The sequence below is a fragment of the Aquarana catesbeiana genome, linkage group LG04 (assembly GCF_042186555.1).
Source record: "Aquarana catesbeiana isolate 2022-GZ linkage group LG04, ASM4218655v1, whole genome shotgun sequence".
Lineage (NCBI taxonomy): Eukaryota > Metazoa > Chordata > Amphibia > Anura > Ranidae > Aquarana > Aquarana catesbeiana.
Genome location: NC_133327.1, coordinates 122417512 through 122441139, shown reverse-complemented (window position 1 = coordinate 122441139; position 23628 = coordinate 122417512). Strand labels below are relative to the sequence as shown.

General features: G+C 45.4%; 1 long non-coding RNA gene across 1 annotated transcript in view; it reads left to right on the top strand.

The window, feature by feature from the left end:
* Positions 1-2865: 2865 nt before the first annotated feature.
* Positions 2866-23628, top strand: part of LOC141141407 (uncharacterized) — a 47521-nt gene continuing 26758 nt past the window's right edge. The window contains exons 1-2 of the long non-coding RNA XR_012244064.1: positions 2866-2949; positions 3112-3333. This is a non-coding gene — a long non-coding RNA (uncharacterized lncRNA). The remainder of the gene's footprint in view (positions 2950-3111; positions 3334-23628) is intronic.

Genomic DNA, 23628 nt, shown 5'->3' with positions numbered 1-23628 from the left:
ATTGTCAGGACAGGAGGGACAATAATAGCGGGTGTCATGCCTATATCTGCGCTTGCTGCAGACACAACATCTTTTTTGGGGGGGTTCGTTGGGTAGGGGTACTCGGGAGGACATAAAGAAAATGCCTCTCATGCAGCCGACTGCATTTGGTTGGGGATGTGAATGGGGGAAGTACGGGCGCTGCAGAAGCGGTGGGTTCCCAATTAGGATTGGCGAATGCAGCAGGAAGGGCATTATGGGCATGACAGGCCTGTGTTTGTCTTTTTGGTGGCAGCGGGACACTACTTGTGCTTGCCACCTCACCAGCTTGAACTGCACTTATGGGACTCGCCACGTCACCAAGTGTTACTGCAGTGCTGGTATGACCACGACCGGGGTGTACTAGGCCGCTGGCGCTTGCCAGTTCACCAAAACGCTACAAAAAAAGTGACAGTGATTGATCGATACTGCACTTGGGTGGGCTGGGCTGGGCCGGGCGGAGGGGCAAAACGCAGGTGCTAGCAGGTATCTGGGCTGATCCCACTAACACTGCGTTTTTGGGAACCCTAAACTGCTGGGGACGCTAGTATAGATCTGATCGGATCAGATATTGATGCGTTCAGATACTATACCACTAAGGGAGGTGTATGCTGCGTGTGTGGGTGTTAGCGGTACTGGCGCTAATCTGACGCTGCCTGGGGCTGGTGCTTGCCAGTTCACCAAAATGCTACCAAAAAAACTGTTAGCGATCGCAGGGATCAGGCCTGACTCTGCGAACGCTGCAGTTATGCGTTTAGTGTTTTGTAAGTGACAGTGATCGATTGATACTGCACTTGGGTGGGCTGGGCCGGGGCGGGCGGAGGGGAAAAACGCAGGTGCTAGCAGGTATCTGGGCTGATCCCGCTAACACTGCATTTTTGGGAACCCTAAACTGCTGGGGACGCTAGTATAGATCTGATCGGATCAGATATTGATGCGTTCAGATACTATACCACTAAGGGAGGTGTACGGTGCGTGTACGGTGCGTGCGTGGGTGTTCGCGGTACTGGCGCTAATCTGACGCTGCCTGGGGCGACGCATATCACCGCCGGGCGATCAGGGGGCTAAACCTTTATTCGGTAATAAACGGCGGGTGCCCTGACACTATAAAAAATAAACGAACTAACCAGCGTCACCTGTAACAGTTATACGGTGATCAGTGGTGAAAGGGTTAACTAGGGGGCCATCAAGGGGTTAAAACATTTATTAGGTAGTATATGGGGGTCCCTGTCGCTATAAAACGCTGACAGCGAACCTAAATATTTACGTTCCTAACTAGCGTCACCAGTGACACTAATACAGCGATCAGAAAAATGATCGCTTAGCGACACTGGTGACAGGGGGTGATCAAGGGGTTAAAACTTTATTAGGGGGGGTTAGGGGGGTACCCTAGACCTACAGGGGGCTAATACTAACTGTCCTACCACTGCTAACTGTCACAAACTGACACTATGCAGTAATCAGGAAAAAAAAAAAAAAAAACCTGCTTGGTGTCAGTTTGTGACTGGGGGGGGGGGTGATCGGGGGGCGATCGGGGGGGGGTCGGGGGTGTTTAGTGTGCCTGGCATGTTCTACTGTGTTGTGTGTGAGTGTTGGTGCACTTACATGTCTTCTCTCCTCGGCGCTGGAACGGAAACTGCCGAGCCGAGGAGAGATGACATCACATCCTCTGCCTCTGTGTACTATACAGAGGCAGGGGATGTTTCTCATTGGCTGGGAGCGATCGCGAGGGGGGGGCCACGATCGGATGGTCTCCCCCTCGTCTCTCATCGCTCCCAACCAAATGCCGACCGCCGATGGCACCGGGGGGGGGTCCAATTGGACCCCCCGCCCGCGGGAAGGCAATCACGTACCAGGTACGTGATTTTGCCTGCCCGTGCCGCTCTGCTCACGTATATAGACGTGAGGCGGTCGGCAAGTGGTTAATTTATAGCCTTTCCTTCCAGGCTTCGCCACAGGGGGTTACGATAGGGTTCTTTAAACCATTTACCATTATCTTGCCCCTTCCCTCTTTTCCCTTTTTCCCTTTTCCTTTCCATGCTTTCTCTCCTTTCTCTACATACCTTCCTTCTTTCTTCCCTTTTGTCTTCTCACCTAGTCCCATGCTTAAAATCTCTGTTTAAACATTAGCTATAGGAAGGTTGCCTATTAGACATATTCTGATATTTCTACCAAGCTAGTATGTTTATTCTCAGTGCCTATTAAGCCATTGTCTTCTCCCTTTCTATGTATCATTACTTAATTGTAATTAAATTATTGTTTCTTTTCTGTGTTTTAGGAAACGATACAATTCTGTACAGGTGGGATCCCCACGCCCTGCTATTGAATATGATGGTGGCAAAAAATCTGCTTTCATTTATACTTCTACCATCCCTTGCAACAATATTTTGGAATTGTTTGGATTCCCCAAAATGCCTAGGGGAGTGGCTCGGCGGTGCTCCCCAACACGGAAAGGCCTCCACTTCCGCTTCACGGTGGCGGAGGCATTCTTTTAGCAGCTCCCAGGCGCGTGCGCTTGATTTTCTGTCTTGCGCATGTGCAATAGGCCCTCCATCCAAGCCCTGGCATGCTGCCCTTCTTCCGTGTCAGCGGCCTCTGTCGACACCAGACGCTGTTGTGTCATTTTGTGCGATGACGTCAGACGCCGCCCAGGCCGGGGAGCCCTGATTGGCGGACGCTTCCAATTCGTCACCACACATTTTTCTTGGTACTTAAAACTCTGCCATACTTACCTCTGAGTAAAACTGATTAAAACTTTTCCCTTTCACCTGAATGCATAATGGATTAAATGAAGTGGGACTAGTTATCTGGCCACAACCACTCCCACACCATCAGGTATTTAACCTCACTCTCAGCAAACACAAAACTCTGCTACACAGCTGAGAGGAGCACAGCTCCCCACACTGGATCTGTTTGCTTTGAGTGGCTAAGGTTAGTTATATATCTATGTATCCCTTTTCATGCTTTGTCTTGATACAATCACGGGGAGAATTATACTTTGTATCTATCTGTATTCTTTCCAATGCACACTATGCTTATGTTCATAGTACATAGATATATACAATATCCCTACTTTCCTTTTTTGGTTTTTAGATGTGCGTCATTCTTGTCTCATGAGCCCTGCCTTGCCGCTACTTCCCCGTTGGCATTGAGGCGAATTCCATACAGAAACGAGATTTATCTGTCTTGTGCATTATCCTGATTTTTGAATCTAACTGGGATGACTGCCTCTATTCACTGATTTCCTGGGCATGGGAGTTCCATCTCGCAACATCACTGTGTACACCTTTGTTATAATAGAGAGTCAGATGTCTTGTAAGTATTGTTTTTGGATTAATATCTAGCTTGTTGTTTTTTCAGTTTTTTTTCTGCGAATTGAAACCTACTGATCAATGTCTATCATGTTCCTTATTTGTTTATGCAGATGAAAAATCTAAATGAATCTTTTTGTGTTTTTCTGAAACATGTAGGGTATTGTGTAGCTATTGCACTACTTCTCTGACCATTTATTGGCCGTTGTAGTTCACCGTCTACACTCTAGCGGCTGTATTTCTGACACCAACTGCTCTTGTTGCACTGTTGATTTTAAATGTCAGTATGTATTTGGCACAATTTGTATTAATAACATTTTGATACTTTTATCTAAGAATTCCTCTGTACTTCATCTGCATTCCTGATCCTTGTTGATCCACTGCCCATATAATCCCCTTGGGGTACCTAGCCTTTTGTGTCCATTGTTTAATGGGATGTGGCAATGACTCTCAGGATCAGCTTAATGTTTGTTCCAATTCTATTATTTCTTTAATACACGGGATATCAATCAGATGTGGCAAGGAGCAAGACAGGACAGGGAGAAGGTAATGGAAGACAGGGGGAGAAGGCGGAAGGGATCAGTCAAGAAACGGATACAGGGTTCAGGATAAGAGGTTACAGGATACAAGAATACGGGAATACAGGTTTCAGGATAGTAACACAGGTCAGGGCTCAAGGAACATAAACTAGGCGATGAGTGCAAGCATCTGCCGGGTATAAGTACACCACCTGCAATCAGTTTCAGGTGACGCCTGATTGCAGGAGATGATGTCGGCTCCAGATTGCCAGGAGACACCTGCTGGTGGACACCAGTACTGCGGCCCATAGATCTGACAGCGTCACCAGCAGATGAAACCTTTCCTGACAGTACCCCCCCTTGAAGGAGCTCTTTCCGGACGCTCCAACTAGTTGTAGCTACAAAAAGTCCATGACATCAAGCCGGGCAGTGGGCAGAGGCACATCAAGCTGGACAGAGGGCAGAGGCACATCAAGCTGAGCAGCGGGCAGAGGCACATCAAGCTGAGCAGCGGGCAGAGGCACATCAAGCTGAGCAGCGGGCAGAGGCACATCAAGCTGAGCAGCGGGCAGAGGCACATCAAGCTGAGCAGCGGGCAGAGGCACATCAAGCTGAGCAGCGGGCAGAGGCACATCAAGCCGAGCAGCGGACAGAGGCACATCAAGCCGAGCAGCGGACAGAGGCACATCAAGCCGAGCAGCGGACAGAGGCACATCAAGCTGGGCAGCGGGCAGAGGCACATCAAGCTGGGCAGCGGGCAGAGGCACAGCAGACTGGATGGCAGACAAAGGCACTGGAACATCAGGCTGGACAGCGGGCACTGGAACATCAGGCCAGATGGCAGGCACTGGAACATCAAGCTTGACATCGGGCATTGGATCATCAGACTGGAGAGCAGGAACTGGATCATCGAGCTGGACATTCGGCATCAGATCATCAGACTGGAGAGCAGGCAATGGAACATCAGGCCAGGCAACGGGCACTGGAACTTCAGGCCGGGAGTCAGGAACTGGATCATCAAGCCGGGCATCAGGTCATCAGGCTGGACAGAGGGCACTGGAACATCAACCCAGGCATCAGGAACTGGATCATCAAGCTGGATATCGGGTTTTGGATCATCAGACTGGACAACAGGCACTGGAACATCAGGCTGGGCAGCGGGCACACGAGCGACAGGCTAAACAGCGGGCACTGGAACAACAGGCTAGGCAATGGCAGCAGCAAGCTGGGCATCAGGAATCGGTTTAGCAAGCACCGTATGAGCAGGCTGGGTAACGGGCACCAACTCAACAGGCAGGGTAAAGGGCACCGGCCCAGGAGGCTGGGAGATGGGCACTGGCTCAGCAGGCTGGGTGACGGGCACCGGCTCAGCAGGCTGGGTGACGGGCACAGCTCAACAGGCTGGGTGACGGCCACCGAATCAGCAGGCTGGGTGACAGACACCGGCCCAGCAGGCTGGGTAACGGACATGGCACATCAGGCTGGAAAACAGGCACCGGGACATCAGGCTGGGCTGTGGGCACCGGGACATCAGGCTGGGCTGTGGGCACCGGGACATCAGGCTGGGCTGTGGGCACCAGAACTTCAGGCTGGACCATGGGCACCGGAAATTCAGGCTGGACCGTGGGCAGCGGAACTTCAGGCTGGATGGTGGGCACCAGAACATCAGGCTAAACAGCAAATACTGGAGCATCAGGCCAGATAGCAGGCAGAAGGTTGCCATGGTTAGGTGGGTCATCAAGTTCAGGACCAACAGAGGCTAGCCTAACCCCATTGGCAATCATAGAGGCAGTCTGGAGCAGATCGGCTGGTGTAGAGGCAGACCGGAGCAGATCTGCTGGTGTGGAGGCATGGCGGAGCATATTGGCTGGCGTGGAGGCAGGCCGGAGCATATTGGCTGGCGTGGAGGCAGGCCAGAGCAGATTGGCTGGTGTGGAGGCAGGCTGGAGCAGATCGGCTATCGTGCAGGCATGCTGTTGCAGATCGGCTGGTGTGGAAGCAGGCTGGAGCAGATCGACTGGCGTGGAAGCAGGCTGGGAACCGATCAGCTGGTGTGGAAGCAGGCTGGAGCAGATCTGCTGGTGTGGAAGCAGTCTGGAGCAGATTGGCTGGTGTGGAGGCAGGCTGGGAAAATGGCAGGATTGTATGGATTGGGAAAAAACTTCCATTTCTTCTTTGGTTTAGCCAGTGAAAGTCTGTAAGTGACTGCAGGGCTGTAAGTAGGGGATGCAGCTAATTGAAGAGAAGGGCTGCAATACGGTAAGGAAGAGGGAGCAGAGGTTAGGGGGAATATTTGTGGGATTGTTGCAGGCAGCAGAGAAGAGGCAGATGGATTAAAGGTAGGGTAGGTGCAGCAAGTGGAATCAGGGTACTGATACTTAGTTGGTAGCAGGGTATATTGGGTTGATACTGGGGTTGCCGTGGGTGATGGAGAGAGAGACACTTGAGCAGGCAGGTGTCTGGCAGCAGGAATGGGTTGTTGCAAGCTGACTGAGTCTGAGTGCAATATATCTGACCATGCTTGTAGTAATGGCGTAACAAAATTCAGTTTACATGCTGCCTGTCTGACAAGAGACTGCACTGAGTTAACACACTCTACTAGCACCTGTTGGAAACATGCTGAATAGTGCTCAAAGAAATACGTAGAGTCATCCCCCAAGAGCCACACTAATGATTCTACCTGAGCCATACTGAAGGGGGGAGAAAAGTCATCACTGCTTTTAGGAATGCTGGACAAAACTAGCTCTGCACATACCTGAATCAAAGCCAGAACATTTTCAAACAGCATACTGCCCTGATCAACTAGAGAATGGGCAATACGGATACACTCTAATGCCTCGTACACACGGTCGGACTTTGTTCGGACATTCCGACAACAAAATCCTAGGATTTTTTCCGACGGATGTTGGCTCAAACTTGTCTTGCATACACACGGTCACACAAAGTTGTCGGAAAATCCGATCGTTTTAAACGCGGTGACGTAAAACATGTACGTCGGGACTATAAACGGGGAAGTGGCCAATAGCTTTCATCTCTTTATTTATTCTGAGCATGCGTGGCACTTTGTCCGTCGGATTTGTGTACACACGATCGGAATTTCCGACAACGGATTTTGTTGTCGGAAAATTTTATCTCCTGCTCTCCAACTTTGTGTGTCGGAAAATCCGATGGAAAATGTCCGATGGAGCCCACACACGGTCGGAATTTCCGACAACACGCTCCGATCGGACATTTTCCATCGAAAATCCGACCGTGTGTACGGGGCATTAAAGTTGATCCCTGGCCCACTCCTTCAATATCTGATGGCAATAATTATTATCCTTCGTCACCAGTGAAGAAAGATAGACAACTAATTCCGAATGCATTTTAGCAAAAACAACAGAACCAGGATGGCTCCTCCATGCAGCCACTTCTGGTCAGGGATGGCCTTGGTATTCTGTCATAAACTGGTGTGACCAGAAATGTGTGGACTGCGATAGGGAAGACCAAACGCATGTAAAGTAATAATAATATTGTTTATTATGAGGATAAGTAATACACCAAAGTAAATGCACCTCTGATGTGACAAACAATAAAATAAACCAGGAACTGACCACAGTGACACACACAAATAACTATCCAAACCAAAAGTATATACAAGTGAAAGATACAATCCTAATCGTAAACAAGCCAGGGTCATACATGGGAGATCAAGCAGTTGGGGGCAAGGAGCAAGACAGGACAGGGAGAAGGTAACAGGAGACAGGGGGAGAAGGCGGAAGGGTTCAGGCTGCAGGGCAGGAGTCCAGGAATGGATACAGGGTTCAGGATAACAGATTACAGGTAAGGATGAGCTTCGAGTTTGAGTCGAATGTAAGTTCGACTCGAACATCGGGTGTTTGCCCATTCACTGAACAGCAAATTTCATGGGGCAAATTTGAGCGCCCCATAATGCACTGCAAGACCGCAGTGCATTGCTGTATGATTATTAGCCAAAGCATACACCTGACCTGCATGCTTTGGCCAATCACAGCACGCTCCTTAGCGAGAGCCATAATTGGCCAAAGGCAGGGAGCCTTTGGCCAATCATGGCTCAGGGGGATTAATTCAACGCCCCATACTATATAAGGCTGCTTAGACAGTGCCCATATAGTGTGTTATAGTGGACGGAGAGCAGTGGTGTATTTAGGTTTTGTGCTGCCCTAGACCTGACTAAACTCATGCACCCTCTTATTTAAATACGACCCACCCCTTCCTGCCAAGGCCACACCCCTTCCTGTTTAAGACCCAACCTATCATCTGTAAACCACACCCCTTCCTCTTTAGGCTCATTTGGCACCTTTCAGGGAGGAGGGAACGGGTACCTGTTTTTGACAGGTACCCTTTCCCACTCCCGGGAGACTGCACTGCCCCCTCTGAAGTTCAGCCCCCTCCTCCTTCCTCCACTGGCCCATTCAGAAAGTGCAAAGCGCTTTGCACATGTGCAGTAGGGAACCAGCCATTTTCCCTTATCATGAAAGATGGTGGCAAAACCCGAGAGCCAATCGGAAAATCGGCTGAGATGTCGACTTTGAGGGATCCCTGGACAGGTAAGTGTCCTAATATTAAAAGTCAGCAGCTACAGTATTTGTAGCTGCTGAGTTTTAATGTTTTCGGGGGTGGGGGGGTGGGGGTGGAATGCCTTTTAATGAGTTTGCATTGACTTCAGCATTGATGGAGCACTTTATTGCAATATCATGATCTGCATATTAATGCACTTTCACTAAATGTGGACAGTTTAATGGGTTTGCATTGATATTAGCATGCATGGAGAACATGGCACATGCCAGTGGTGGCTGGTGCTAAAAATTTTTGGGGGGGCGCAAACAAACTAAAACATTCAGAAAAAAGACATCAATTGCAGCCTCACTCTGCCCATCAATTACAGCCTCACTGTGCCCCATCAAACACAGCCACTGTGCCCATCAATTGTAGCCACTGTGCTATCAAACGCAGCCACTGTGCCCATCAATTGCAGTCACTGTGCCCATCAATTGCAGTCACTGTGCCCATCAAATGCAGCCACTGTGCCCATCAATTGTAGCCACTGTGTCAACAAACTCAGCCACTGTGCCCATCAATTGTAGCCACTGTGCCCATCAATTGCAGTCACTGTGCCCATCAAATGCAGCCACTGTGCCCATCAATTGTAGCCACTGTGCCAACAAACGCAGCCACTGTGCCCATCAATTGTAGCCACTGTGCCCCATCAAACACTGCCACTGTGCCCAAATGCTGCCACTGTGCCCAAATGCTGCCACTGTGCCCTCGAACGCAGCCACTGTGCCCTCCACTGTGCCCTCAAATGCTGCCACTGTGCCAATCAATTGTAGCCATTGTGCCATCAAATGTCACCACTGTACCCATCAAATGCTGCTACTGTGCCCATAACACTGATATAATTTATTCAATAAATTTTACCTACTGCTGTCCTGGGGTTTATCCTTGTGCTCCTCTCTCTCTCCTCCTCCTGACATCACAGCCAGACCCCGCCCTGGTGCTGAGGAAAAGGAAAGCAGTGCGGAGGAGGGTAGGTGGAGCATAAGGCTCCACCTCCGCCAGTCATCGGCCGCTTATGGGGGCGTGAATCACACGCCCCCCACACTCTGCCAAGCACAATCATACACAGTGGCACTGCTACAGCAAGCCTGCCGCCATGGGCTGCATGTGTTTGGGGGCAGCCGCAGGAGCCAGGAATCAGGAAGACGGGTGGGGGGGCATGCGCCGCCCCCCTCAAAGTGCCGCCCAAGCCTAGGACTTGTCGGCCTAGGCCAAAAAATAGCCCTGATGGAGAGAGAGAGATTGAGCTAGATTAGGCAGGCAGGTTAGTTAGTTAGTGGCAGTGTATTACATCTTTTCATGTGACAACACTGAAGAAATTACACTTTGCTACAATGTAAAGTAGTGAGTGTACAGCTTGTATAACAGTGTAAATTTGCTGTCCCCTCAAAATAACTCAACACACAGCCATTAATGTCTAAACCGCTGGCAACAAAAGTGAGTACACCCCTAAGTAAAAATGTTCAAATTATTATTATTATTATTATTATTATACAGGATTTATATAGCGCCAACAGTTTGCGCAGCGCTTTACAACATGGGGCAACAGTACACTTACAATACAAATCAATACAGGAGGGATCAGAGGGCCCTGCTCGTTAGAGCTTACAATCTAGAAGGGAGGGTCAAGTGGAGACAAAAGGTAATAACTGTGGGGGATGAGCTGATGGGAAAAAAAAAAAAGTACAGTTGTTAGGTGTGGGTAGGATAGGCTTCTCTGAAGAGAAGGGTTTTCAGGGATCTTCTGAAAGCTAATAAAGTAGGAGATAAGCGGATAGATTGGGGTAAGGAGTTCCATAGGATTGGAGAGGCTTTGGAAAAGGCCTGGAGGCGAGCATGGGAGGAGGTGACAAGGGAGCTAGAGAGCAGGAGGTCTTGAGAGGAACCAAGAGAGCGAGTAGGTTGGTATTTAGAGACTAAGCAAGTGATGTAGCTGGGGGCGAAATTGTGGATGGCTTTGTACGTAGTTGTTAGAATTTTGAATTTAATTCTTTGGCTGAGCGGAAGCCAGTGGAGGGATTGACATAGAGGAGTGGCAGACACAGAGCGACTGGTAAGGTGGATGAGTCTGGCAGCGGCATTCATAATGGTTTGAAGAGGTGATAGACTATGTAGAGGTAAGCCAATGAGAAGGGAGTTGCAGTAGTCAAGGCGAGAGATGACCAGCGAGTGAATTAAGAGCTTTGTTGTGTCATTGGTTAGAAAGGGGCGTATTTTGGAGATGTTGCGGAGGTTGAGGCGGCAGGATTTGGACAGTGATTGGATGTGTTGCTTGAAGGAGAGTTCAGAGTCTAGGACTACACCTAGAACCTTGGCATGTGGGGATGGGCTTATAGTTGTGCCATCGATTTTGACAGAGAGATCAGGGGAAGAGGCATAGGGGGGAGGGAAAATTAGAAGTTCGGTTTTGGCTAGATTGAGTTTAAGGAAGTGGTGAGACATCCAGACTGATATATCTGAGAGTAAATTACTGATACGTGAGGAGACAGAGGGAGTGAGCTGAGGGGTAGAGAAATAGATTTGGGTGTCATCAGCGTAGAGGTGGTATTGGAAGCCATGGGAGGCTATCAGTTGACCCAGGGAGGCAGTGTAGATTGAAAATAGTAGAGGTCCAAGAACAGAACCCTGAGGGACCCCAACAGAGAAAGGAAGAGGGGAGGAGGAAGTAGAGTTATAAGAAACGCTAAAGGTGCGGTTGGATAAGTAGGAAGAGAACCAGCGAAGTGTACAGTCACGGAGACCAAAGGCGTGTAGTTTTTTGAGGAGGAGGGGGTGGTCAACCGTATCAAAGGCAGCAGAGAGGTCCAGGAGTAGGAGTACAGAATAGTGTCGATTGGTTTTGGCCGTTAGTAGATCGTTTGTTAGTTTTAGGAGAGCAGTTTCTGTGGAGTGTTGAGGACGAAATCCAGACTGAAGGGGATCGAGAAGGCCATTATCAGCGAGGTGGACGCTCAGTCGGTTGTAGACCAGACATTCGAGGAGTTTGGATAAGAAGGGGAGCAAGGAGATGGGGCGTAGGTTGTTAAGATTGGATGGGTCCAGTGAGGGCTTTTTAAGTATGGGTCTGACAAGTGCATGTTTTAGAGAGTTAGGGAAGATGCCAGAAGAGAGGGAGAGATTGTAGTATAGGGCCAGAGGGTGAACGTAGCATTTGTGAGGGAACAGGATCCAGAGGGCAGGTGGTAAGGTGGACATTAGCAAGTAGTTTAGCAAATTCGTCTGTAGTGGTGGGGTTGAAAGAGGGAAATAATGATTGTGCCTGTGGGCATGAAGTGTAAAGCATGGAGGGTGTCGGCACAGTAGAGATCTCAGCGCGAATAGTATCAATCTTCTGTTTGAAGTGATTGGCGATCTCCTGTGCAGTGAGTGAAGCGTTGTACACAGAAGTGGCTAGGTTGGTGCAGGATAGGGGAGAGATTTTGTCGTAGAGGTTGTTGATGGCAGAGTAGAGAAGAGAAGGGTTGAGATGACGTAGGTTTCTGTGGGTAACTTTAAGGTGGTTGGAGGGAGAGGAGGTGAAGGAGAGGGAGAGAGTGAAACTAATAAGGTGGTGATCAGAGAGAGGGGATGGATAGTTAGAGAGGTTGCATGGAGTGCAAAGGCGAGAGAACACGAGGTCAAGGATATTGCCTTCTGAGTGAGTTGGAGCATGTATCCACTGCTTCAGGTCAAAGGAGGATGTTAGGCTGAGAAGTTTGGAAGTGGAAGGAGTGTTAGTATTAATAGGGATGTTGACGTCCCAGAGAATGATAGTGGGGATTTCAGAAGAAAGAAAGTAGGGTAGCCAGGCAGAGAAGTCTTCAAGAAAGGTTGATACTGGTCCAGGGGGCCTGTAGATCACAGCTATCCTTAGAGAAATTAGAGAGAAAAGGCGAATACAGTGTGCTTCGAAAGAGGAGAGTGACAGAGAGGGAGGTGGCTGAAGTACCTGAAAGGTGCTATGTGGGGCTAGCAGGATTCCGACACCTCCTCCTTTACGTCCGCGGGATCTGGGGGAGTGAGTCCAGAGAAGATCACCATGGGATAGGGCAGCAGAAGATGCAGTGTCGGATTCGTGGAGCCAGGTTTCGATAATGGCGAGTAGGTTAAATGAGTTGGCAATAAAGAGGTCATGGAGAGAGGTGAGCTTGTTGCAGACAGAGCGCGAGTTCCAAAGGGCACAGGAGAAAGGGAGTCTGGATTTGGGAAGAATAGAAATGGGAATTAAATTGGTTTGATTGTGGTGGCTGCTGCCAGGGGGTGCAGGGTGATGGGCGCATAGGGTACAGTTAAATGATGGAGGCCCAGGGTTTGGGGATATATCTCCAGAGGTTAGGAGAAGCAAGAGGGTGAGGGAGGTAATATGGGAGTGGGATTTATATGAAGTGACATGCCCCAGGGTCTTGGAGATTTTTAGTGTCTGTGGATTTAGAATTAGCAGGAGTTGGTGGGTGCAGTAATAAGGACAGGACAGGAGTGAGGGTGATATATATATGCTGTGGGGGGGAGAAGAGGGGTGAAGGAGAGATAGTTTAAGGATGGAGGACAGAGTTGTCAAAAGCAGTGGTAGAGAAAGCATGTTCCAAGGAAAAAGAGCTAAAGGAGTAAACAAGTTCACTTGATGTCTGTGTGCTGTTTTTCAGTGTTTATCTTGTGTCCTTTCGCTTTGTGCCTTTGCTGAAGTGCAGAGTCAGAAGTGCATTTCACTTGTAGAAATCGCCACTTTGAGAAAGAGCCAAATTGCAAATGTGTACCCCCTGCAAATGCTTCCCCAAGAGAAACTTAAATATATACTGATAGGGGTAGGGTGTGGGCGGATTTCAATTAGCAATCAAGAGGTTATAAAGCTTGGCTGGTTAATAGGGCAAAATTCTTAAGTCACAAACAGACTAGCAAGAGGGCACTAAAGTTCAGAGGGCCATAATTTTGGGTAAGACAAGGGACATAATAAAGCATTGTAATGTGGACAGGTCTACAGAAAGTTAAGTAAAAATAACATACCAGCATTATTAGAGACACATAAGAAAAAAAAAAAAAAAAAAGAAAAATTGTTTCAGTTTTTGGCTGGAGCTGTAGTAGTAGGAGCATACCAGAGTTAAGAGACATAGGAGACAGATTTCAGATTTCACTACTGCGATTCTGGCTAAATTGGGCCCAAAGTGTCAATATTTTGTGTGGCCACCATTATTTTCCAGCACTACCTTAACCTTCTTGGGCATGGAGTTCACCAGAGCTTCACAGGTTGACACTGGAGTCCTCTTCCACTCCTCCATGATGACATCATGGAGCTGGTGGATGATAGAGACCTTGCGCTCCCCCACCTTCCATTTGAGGATGCCCCATAGATGCTCAATAGGGTTTAGGCCTGAAGACATGCTTGGCCAGTCCATCACCTTTACCCTCAGCATCTTTAGCTGAGCATCAGCATCTTTATTATATAGCATTATCTCATCTTCTCATCTCGTTGTCTTCGAGGTGTGTTCGGGGTCGATACATTGGAATACTACCCTGTGGCCCAGTCTCCGAAGGGAGGGGATCATGCTCTGATTCACTATGTCACAGTACATGTTGACATTCATGGTTCCCTCAATGAACTGTAGCTCCCTAGTGCCGGCAGCACTCATGCAGCCCCAGACCATGACACTCCCACCACCATGCTTGACTGTAGGCGAGACACATTTGTCTTTGTACTCCTTACCTGGTTGCTGCGACACATGCTTGACACCATCTGATCCAAATAAGTTTATGTTGGTCTCATTAGACCACAGGACATGCTTCCAGTAATCCATGTTCTTAGTCTGCTTGTCTTCAGCAAACTGTTTGCGGGCTTTCTTGTGCATCATCTTTTGAAGAGGCTTTCCTCTGGGACGACAGCCATGCAGACCAATTTGATGCAATGTGCGGCATATGGTCTGAGCACTGACAGGTTGACCCCTCACCCCTTCAATCTCTGCAGCAATGCTGGCAGCACTCATACATCTATTTCCCAAAGACAACCTCTGGATATGAGCATGGGCACTCAACTTCTTTGGTCAACCATGGCAAGGCCTGTTCTGAGTAAAACCTGTCCTGTTTAACCGCTGTATTGTCTTGGCCATCGTGCTGCAGCTCAGTTTCAGGGTCTTGGCAATCTTCTTATAGCATAGGCCATCTTTATGTAGAGCAGTGGTTCTTAACTCCTATCCTCAGGACCCACTAACAGGCCAGATTTTAAGTATTACCTTGGGGAGATGCAGACTAGAATACTGCAATCACTGAGCAGCAAATGATATCACCTGTGATGTATTTCAGTTATCTTGCAAACCTGGCCTGTTAGTGGGTCCTGAGGACAGGAGTTGAAAACCACTGATGTAGAGCAACAATTTTTTTTTCAGATCCTCAGAGAGTTCCTTGCCGTGAGGTGCCATGTTGAACTTCCAGTGACCAGTATGAGAGAGTGAGAGTGATAACACCCAATTTAACACATCTGCTCCCCATTCACACCTGAGACCTTGTAACACTAATGAGTCACATGACACTGGGGAGGGAAAATGGCTAATTGGGCCCAATTTGGACATTTTCACTTAGGGGTGTACTCACTTTTGTTGCCAGCGGTTTAGATATTAATGGCTGTGTGTTTAGTTATTTTGAGGGGACAGCAAATTTACACTGTTATACAAGCTGTACACTCACTACTTTACATTGTAGCAAAGTGTCATTTCTTCAGTGTTGTCACATGAAAAGATATAATAAAATATTTACAAAAATGTGAGGGGTGTACTCACTTTTGTGAGATACTGTATATACTTTTGGTTTGGGTAGTTATTTGTGTGTGTCACTGTAGTTGGTTGCTGGTTTATGTTAATGTTTGTCACATCAGAGGTGCATTTACTTTGGTGTATTACTTATCCTCCATAATACATCATATTATTATTATTTTACATGCGTTTGGTCTTCCCTATCCCAGTCCACACATTTCTGGTAGCACCAGTTTATGACAGATATGTAGCAGTATAAATTGTGGCCAAAATTTATGACTAATTTGCAAAATTTTATAACCAAAACGAAGAAAAATGCATTTTTTTTACAACATTTTCGGTAATTTTTTCATTTATAACGCAAAAAATAAAAAACCCAGTGGTGATCAAATACCACTAAAAGAAAGCTCTATTTGTTTGAAAAAAAAATAACAAAATTTTATATGGGTACAATGTTGCATGACTGAGTAATTGTCATTCAAAATCTGAGAGTACTGAAAGATGAAAATTGGTCTGGTTAGGAAGGGGGTTTAAGTGCCCAGTGGGCAAGTGGTTAAATACGGCATACCTAGACCACTACTTACTATATTTATCGACGTATAACAGTCCAATGCTGATGGAGGAGACAGGACTGTGTGTGTGTAACGTGAGAGCCGAGTGGAAAGGAGATGACAGCTCGGTGATTTCCTAATTGAGGCTGCTGGTGAGGGAGATGGTGAGGCTGCAAATGACGGTAGTTTAAAAAAGGCATTAAGCAGGCTGCATTGACAATAATCAGGCTACACTGATGCATTGATCAGGCTGCATTGAGGACTTTATTTAGGCTGCATTGATGCATTGATCATGCTGCAGATGGACATTGATGGGCACTGACCCTTAATTTGTTTATTTTAAAAATATGTTTTTTTCCTGAAACTTCCCTCTTAAAATTAGGATGCATGTTAGTTAGATTAGTTGCCTGGGTTCTTTGCTGCCTGCAGTTATTGTACTCTAGTAATAGAGTTACTTTGGGTAAAACTGGCTGTTCACTTATCAAAATTCAGCTTCAGCAGGGATCGGTATGTGGCTGTCTCCTCTCAACAGAAGTTGATTGCTTAATCAATTTCTGTCAAATGGACTTGTTGAAAAATTTCCTTCAATTAGCAGTTGCAGCCAATAAGATGCAACTGCTGATCAGTGTATTCTGACAATGGTAGGTGCCACTGTCAGAGTACAGTGTCTAAGGAAGGAGGGAGGGAGGTTTCCTTCATTCACCTCATCCCCCACTGGCTGAAAAAAAAAAAAAAAAACTAACTGTATATGGCCAGCTTTAAAGCATATGCAAACCCAATAACTAAAATTGTATATGCACTTCAACATTTATGCAATTTAAAAAATAATTTTTAACATTTTAAATCTGCAACTTTCATTAAAAGAATACTTGGCGATTTGACATAAAGGTACTTGTTGCACCACATCCTGTTAAAGGATCTGCTCATCTCTTAGGTGTGCTTTTGCATTGTCACCTTGTCACATGGGCTTCTCATTGACTACAGGTGGCCCTTTTAGTAGACTTAAGGCAAGCATGGTCCACTGTTGTCACCATTAGGAAACCTACCCAATGCTATGCAGCCATCACTGGAGTGCATGTACAGTATGTAGGCGTTAATTACGTGGCTGCATGAGGTCAATAAAAATGAAAGAAAAGGGAAAACAAGTATTTTATATAGAAATTGTTCATGGTACACAGTGATTTCTCAAACTAAATGTCATTCATTTACAGTTTCATGTTTGTATAATGTAGGGAAGGTGCAGAAGGAAGAATATGTACATGTTATTACACATAGGTTATGAAATGGATATTTTTTCTGAAGTGGAAAATGGCTTCAAAATGTATTGCTTTTACTAATTTACTCTATTGACACCATACTGTTGCCATGTTAACTCAGCTGGCAAAGAAGGAGAGGAAGAATGGTTGAGGGAAAAAAAGCAGGTTAACTACAAACCAGCCATGACAGCAGCTTGTATCTTGCTTGGGACGCACACAGAGTAAATCCATCCAAACTCAGTCATCACGTCTTATGGGCTATTTACCAGTCTATTGTAATGATTGCTGTTCATTTTCACTCTGCTGTCTCACCCACTGGAATGATATCCATTTGGAATCAATTTGCAAGGAGAAATTGCTTGTTCATCTGTAATGCAAGCTAAAATGTATGCAAGCACAGTTCCCTATAATCTTCACATAATAGTTATCCCAATGCAAGGCTGTACATTGTGTTATTGAAAGCAGATTTATATTGAACCTGTACTTTTCCCATGCTAAGAAAAGTAACAGATTCACATTATAGTAGTAGCCCTCCATATCTGCCTTATGACTACCCAAGATTATTGTTCACATTCTTACTAGCTAAACAAGTCTAAACTATAAACTCAGGGTGCATTCACAAAAGCTGCTGCATGGTGGGTGGGATGACAGCAGTGCCAATGTGCCGATCCCAGCTGTGGCAGTACGGTGTTCTTTTATGGTGTTAAAATGCTCTTATGTCACCCAGGATTCTCAAGAAGGCAGGTTGAGGGGCTCCAGGGTGCTTATTTTATTTGTAGAAAACGTTTTTCTCATTTTCCTCCATAGTTGGCATTATCTGGTTTGGGACGTGGAGCCTGGAGATTTCCTAGTGATCTGGGTGGGATGAAATCTCCAGTCCTGGGATCAGATTTTAGAACAAACCAGCACACTGATTATGCAGGTGTGTGCTGGGCTTTTTGGAGGGACATGACCAGGGTTCTGGGCTTCTCCTTGGTGAGGAGTCCATATGAGAACAAGGGAGTAGCCATGAGTGTGGAGGCTGAATCTGTCTTACTTTGTTTTGCGTGTGATGGTGGAAACCCTTGCGTGAGCAATTGTTTGTTTTGATGGACTCTATTCTCTCTCTTTATTAAAAGTGGGCCAGCAGGCCCTTAAACGGCATAACTGGTGTGGACTCTGCTCACTGGTATTCTCTACACTAAGCTAAACACCCTCAAACATCCAAACTTTATTGAAATGTCACACAGTGGATTGCCTTGCACAATGATGCACTGAAAAAAAGTAGTACATGCAGTGCTTTTTTCTGCACACATCACAATGTGGTGGTGTGAACTGGCCAGGTAGTAGACAAGGCATTTTGCCTCCTACCTGGCCGGTTTACACCACCATCATTTTGCCTTGGCTTGCAGTGGGACTGTGCTTGAATAGCCACCTAACACAGTCCTTTCGTACCTGGTGTGAATTTACCCTTATACAGGGCTGAGTGCACTCCCTCCAACCACACATGGCAACACTTTTCCCTGGCATTTGGCCACCCAGGCATTGTAGGTAGGAAGGAGGAATGGCATGTGTTTCTCCATGCCTGAATTTCCTGGATGTTTTTGGTGGGCCTGACAACTGATCAAATAGCAGAGGAGCATGGGGAAAGTAAAACATGACTCCTTAATCCCTCCAAAGAAGTAAACCCTTCACCTTGCTTTGAAGAGTATTTTCACTTTTCAAGTTTGAGAAAACCCCACTGCATGTTTGTTATGTTTTCCCATTCACACAGCATGCCTAAGGAAAAAATTCTCTGGAAGAGATGTCATGGCTGAGCAAGTCTGTCCCATGTCTAAATGCAATATTCCCCACAAACACATTCATGGAAATGGCCATAGTAGTGCAGGGTGCTTTATTGACCACCGGCTGGAAACCACAGACAATCTGAGTGGAGAAATGTCATCAGCACACCAAGGATTCCTCAGAAGGGTCCAAAGCTTTATTCACATACAGCAACATTTCGGAGCCACGCAAGGCCCCTTCGTCAGCCAAGTGTCCCATGTCTGTCTCCAATGAAGATCTGTCTGCACAGTAATATAATATATATATAGTAATATAATATATATATATATATATATATATATATATATATATATATATATATATATATATATATATATATATATATACAGTATCTCACAAAAGTGAGTACACCCTCACATTTTTGTAATTTTTTTTTTTTCAAAATTGTATCTTTATTGTTTTTTTTATTTTAAACAAAAGAACAAGTATAAAATTGTTACATAGTGCACAGTACACAATATTAAAACAAAAAAAATAACATAATGAAATTAAACAAAGGAATAAAAGAAACAAGTAGACAATGTCCATACATACAGAGCACAGTAATGATCTGTACAGCTTGACAACATTTTTGTAAATATTTTATTATAACTTTTCATGTGACAATACTGAAGAAATTACACTTTGCTACAATGTCAAGTAGTGAGTGTACAGCTTGTATAACAGTGTAAGTTTGCTGTCCCCTCAAAATAACTCAACACACAGCCATTAATGTCTAAACCACTGGCAACAAAAGAGAGTACACCCCTAAGTGAAAATGTTCAAATCGTGCCCAATTAGCCATTTTCCCTCCCCGGTGTCATGTGACTCGTTTGTGTTCCATATCTGAGGTCTGAATGGGGAGCAGGTGTGTTAAATTGGGTGTTATCACTCTCACTCTCTGATACTGGTCACTGGAAGTTCAACATGGCATCTCATGGCAAAGAACTCTCTGAGGATCTAAAACAAAAGAAATGTCGCTCTACAGCTCTACATAAAGATGACCTAGCCTATAAGAAGATTGCAAAGACCCTGAAACTGAGCTGCAGAATGGTGGCCAAGACCATACAGCGGTTTAACAGGACAGGTTCCACTCAGAACAGGCCTCACCATGGTCGACCAAAGAAGTTGAGTGCACGTGCTCAGCATAATATCCAGAGGTTGTCTTTGAGAAATAAATGTATGAGTGCTGCCAGCATTGCTATAGAGGTTGAAGGGGTGGGGGTTCAGCCTGTCAGTGCTCAGATCATACGCCGCACACTGCATCAAATTGGTCTGCATGGTTGTTGTCCCAAAATGAAGCCTCTTCTAAAGATGATGCATAAGAAAGCCCACAAACCATTTGCTGAAGACAAGCAGACTAAGGATATGGATTACTGAAACCATGTCCTGCAGTCTGATGAGACCAAGATAAACTTATTTGGTTCAGATGGTGTCAAGCATGTGTCGCGGCAACCAGGTGAAGAGTACAAAGACAAGTGTCTCTTGTCTACAGTCAAGCATGGTGATGGGAGTGTCATGGTCTGGGGCTGCATGAGTGCTGCCGGCACTGAGGAGCTACAGTTCATTGAGGGAACCATGAATGCAAACATTTACTGTGACATAGTGAAGCAGAGCATGATCACCTCCCTTCGGAGGGCTGCATTCCAACATGATAACGACCCCAAACACACCTCCAAGATGACCACTGCCTTGCTAAAGAAGTTGAGGGTATAGGTGATGGACTGGTCAAGCATGTCTCCAGACCTAAACCCTATTGAGTGGAAGAGGACTCCCGTGGCAACCTGTGAAGTTCTGATGAACTCCATGCCCAAGAGGGTTAAGGCAGTGCTGGAAAATAATGGTGGCCACACAAAATATTGACACTTTGGGCCCAATTTGCATTTCACTTTCTGAAGACAAAACTGAAGGGAAAATGCCCCAAGAACAAGCAGGAACTGAAGACAGTTGCAGCAGAGGTCTGGCAGAGCATCACCAGGGATGAAACCCAGCATCTGGTGATGTCTATACGTTCCGGACTTCAGGCTGTAATTGGCTGCAAAGGATTTACAACCAAGTATTAAAAAGTGAAAGTTTGATGGATGATTGTTAATCTGTCCCATTACTTTTGGTCCCTTAAAAAGTGGGAGGCACATATACAAACTGTTGTAACTCCGACACCGTTCACCTGATTTGGATGTAAATACCCTCAAATAAAGCTGAAAGTCTGCAGTTAAAGCACATCTTGTTCGTTTCATTTAAAACCATTGGGGTGGTGTACAGAGCCAAAAAAATTAGAATTGTGTCGATGTCCCAATATATATGGACCTGACTGTGTGTATATATATATGTGTATATATATGTGTATATATATATATATATATATATATGTGTGTATATATATATATATATATATGTATATATATGTATATATATATATATATATATATATATATATATATATATATATATATATATATATATATATATGAGAGAGATATCTCTCTCTCTCTCTCTCTCTCTCTCTCTCTCTCTCTCTCTCTCTCTCTCTCTCTCTCTCTCTCTCTCTCTAAATATCAAATACACTGCCACTAACTAACTAACCTGCCTGCCTAATCTAGCTCGATCTCTCTATCTCCGTCCACTATAACACACTATATGGGCGCTGTAAGCAGCCTTATATAGTGTGGGGTGTGGACTTAGTCCCCATGAGCCATGATTGGCCAAAGGCATCCTGCCTTTGGCCAATTATGGCTCTCGCTGAGGAGCGTGCTGTGATTGGCCAAAGCATGCAGGTCAGGTGTATGCTTTGGCCAATCATCATACAGCAATGCACTGCGGTCTTGCAGTGCATTATGGGGCGCTCTGATTTGCTGTGAACGCCCCATAAAATTTGCAGTTCAGTGAACGGGCGAACACCCAATTTTCGAGTCAAACTTATGTTCGACTCGAAGCTTATCCCTACTGAAGACCTATGAGTGCCTCTACTACTTTTTTTGTCCATAGATATTACGTAGGAACCCTGCCTTAAATTGGAGTGTGGCTATTCCAAATTCAGTTCCTCAGTTCCATCTAAACTATTATTAGGTAGTACACCTGTGTATAGTAGGATTTTAAATACCCTTCCAATAAACACAACCTACACTGCTTGAGTTAAAAATGAACAAATCTTTATTTTATCCCATAAAACATTTTGATAAAAACATATATTTCTTGTGTATGTTTATACATTAATACCCTCAGATAATCTCTCCACTGAATGGATATAATCCATGGTTTGGTGGTCGAGACAGGAAAGATAAGGTTGATGCATTTCACATGGTTGCCGCTTCTTCAGGACCGCCTGTCTCTTACATGGATGCAAAAAAGGTAAAGTACACTCTGAAAGCAAAAATACATATTTACTTTACGATACAACAAAAGCAAACATACATTTTGATACATAATAGCATAATATACAAACTCATATTGTTTCTTTCTACTGTTGTGTTTCTCCTAAGTTTAAGATATTGTTTGCTTGTGCCTGTTTCTGGGGAGTGTATTGAGTAGGGAGAGTAAAAATAAACAATATTCTTGAGTTGAGAATATTTATTTCTCCCTGGCAAATCTGGTTTATTGCTAGTGGAGCATACAGTGAAAGGATGTACAGTAAGTATTCAGGGTGACCTTGGAAAAGGGTTTTTGGCTTCCGGGCTATTGCCTACAGAGGAGGATGTGTTGGAGGTCTTTTGCATCCCAGGCCTGCTGCCTTGGAAGGGTTTTTGCTGAAAGATGGGGCCTATAGAATTTATGTTGCCTTGCCTGAGGGAATTAAATAAATTTAAGTATATCACCATGGCATGGCCACCATGCACATACTGAAGTGCACTGGGTCACGTCCCTGAAAGACACAGGAGAAAAATTGCAATCGCAGGAAGATGGGACTTTATGGGCACCGTATCAACAATAAAGAAACACAAGTATATATTTGAACATGGTATTTTATTTACAAAATCATTAAAACCAAATAAAACATATCTAGAATGGCCTGGACTAGTGTGTGAGTGTATCCACCCTCCCAAAAAATAGGTAGGGAGCCCCCAAAGTACTCTCATTAACAATTATTCAACATAGTAAAGAGCATTACCAGAACACTGATAGTAAACACAAGGCTGTAGTTGTAGGGGGATGAGTGGGCTCACACTAGAACAGGGCTATGTCCAACATGTTTCGCGTTTAGTAGTGCTTCTTCAGGAACATGAAGGGTTACAATACAGTTCTAAACCCTGTACAGGAATAAACACAGAGTTTAATTGGTAACAATTTACAAATATAATCACATACTTTATATGAGATAAGCAGTTTCTTCATACTTACAAACAGGATAGATCAAAGAGAGCAACAAACCAGTGGTGGATATGGCCCCCCCTCTCACAACAAAGGGTAGATATGGGGATACATCTAGGTAAGTAACCTATAGAGTGGTATATTAATAATATATAAAGATATATAGAGGCCCAGGTATGGCTGAACATACACATTAATATAGTCTCCACTCCTAGCTGGTGGACCCCATGAGATAGTATAACACTTACGATGAGTATAGCTGATGCACATATAATGAGAAGCCTGGCTGTATCTGGTAAGTTGTATATATATGTTTGTAACAGATTACTCCTCATACTGTGTACCAATTGAAAGGGAATGACCCATAATTTGGGATTTCTAAACCGGATAAAGACAAGGGAATAACCTGCCTCAGGGAATAACCATAGGAAGTTGAGCAAGAAGATAGATGTCCATGTGGAACATTATGAGAAGAGACTTTTCTGCTGATTAGTGTTCTGGAGAGCTGGGTATAAGCTGCTGCCAGTGGACATTGCAGGAAGCCTTAGAAGGTATTTGTGCTGCCTGGTTCT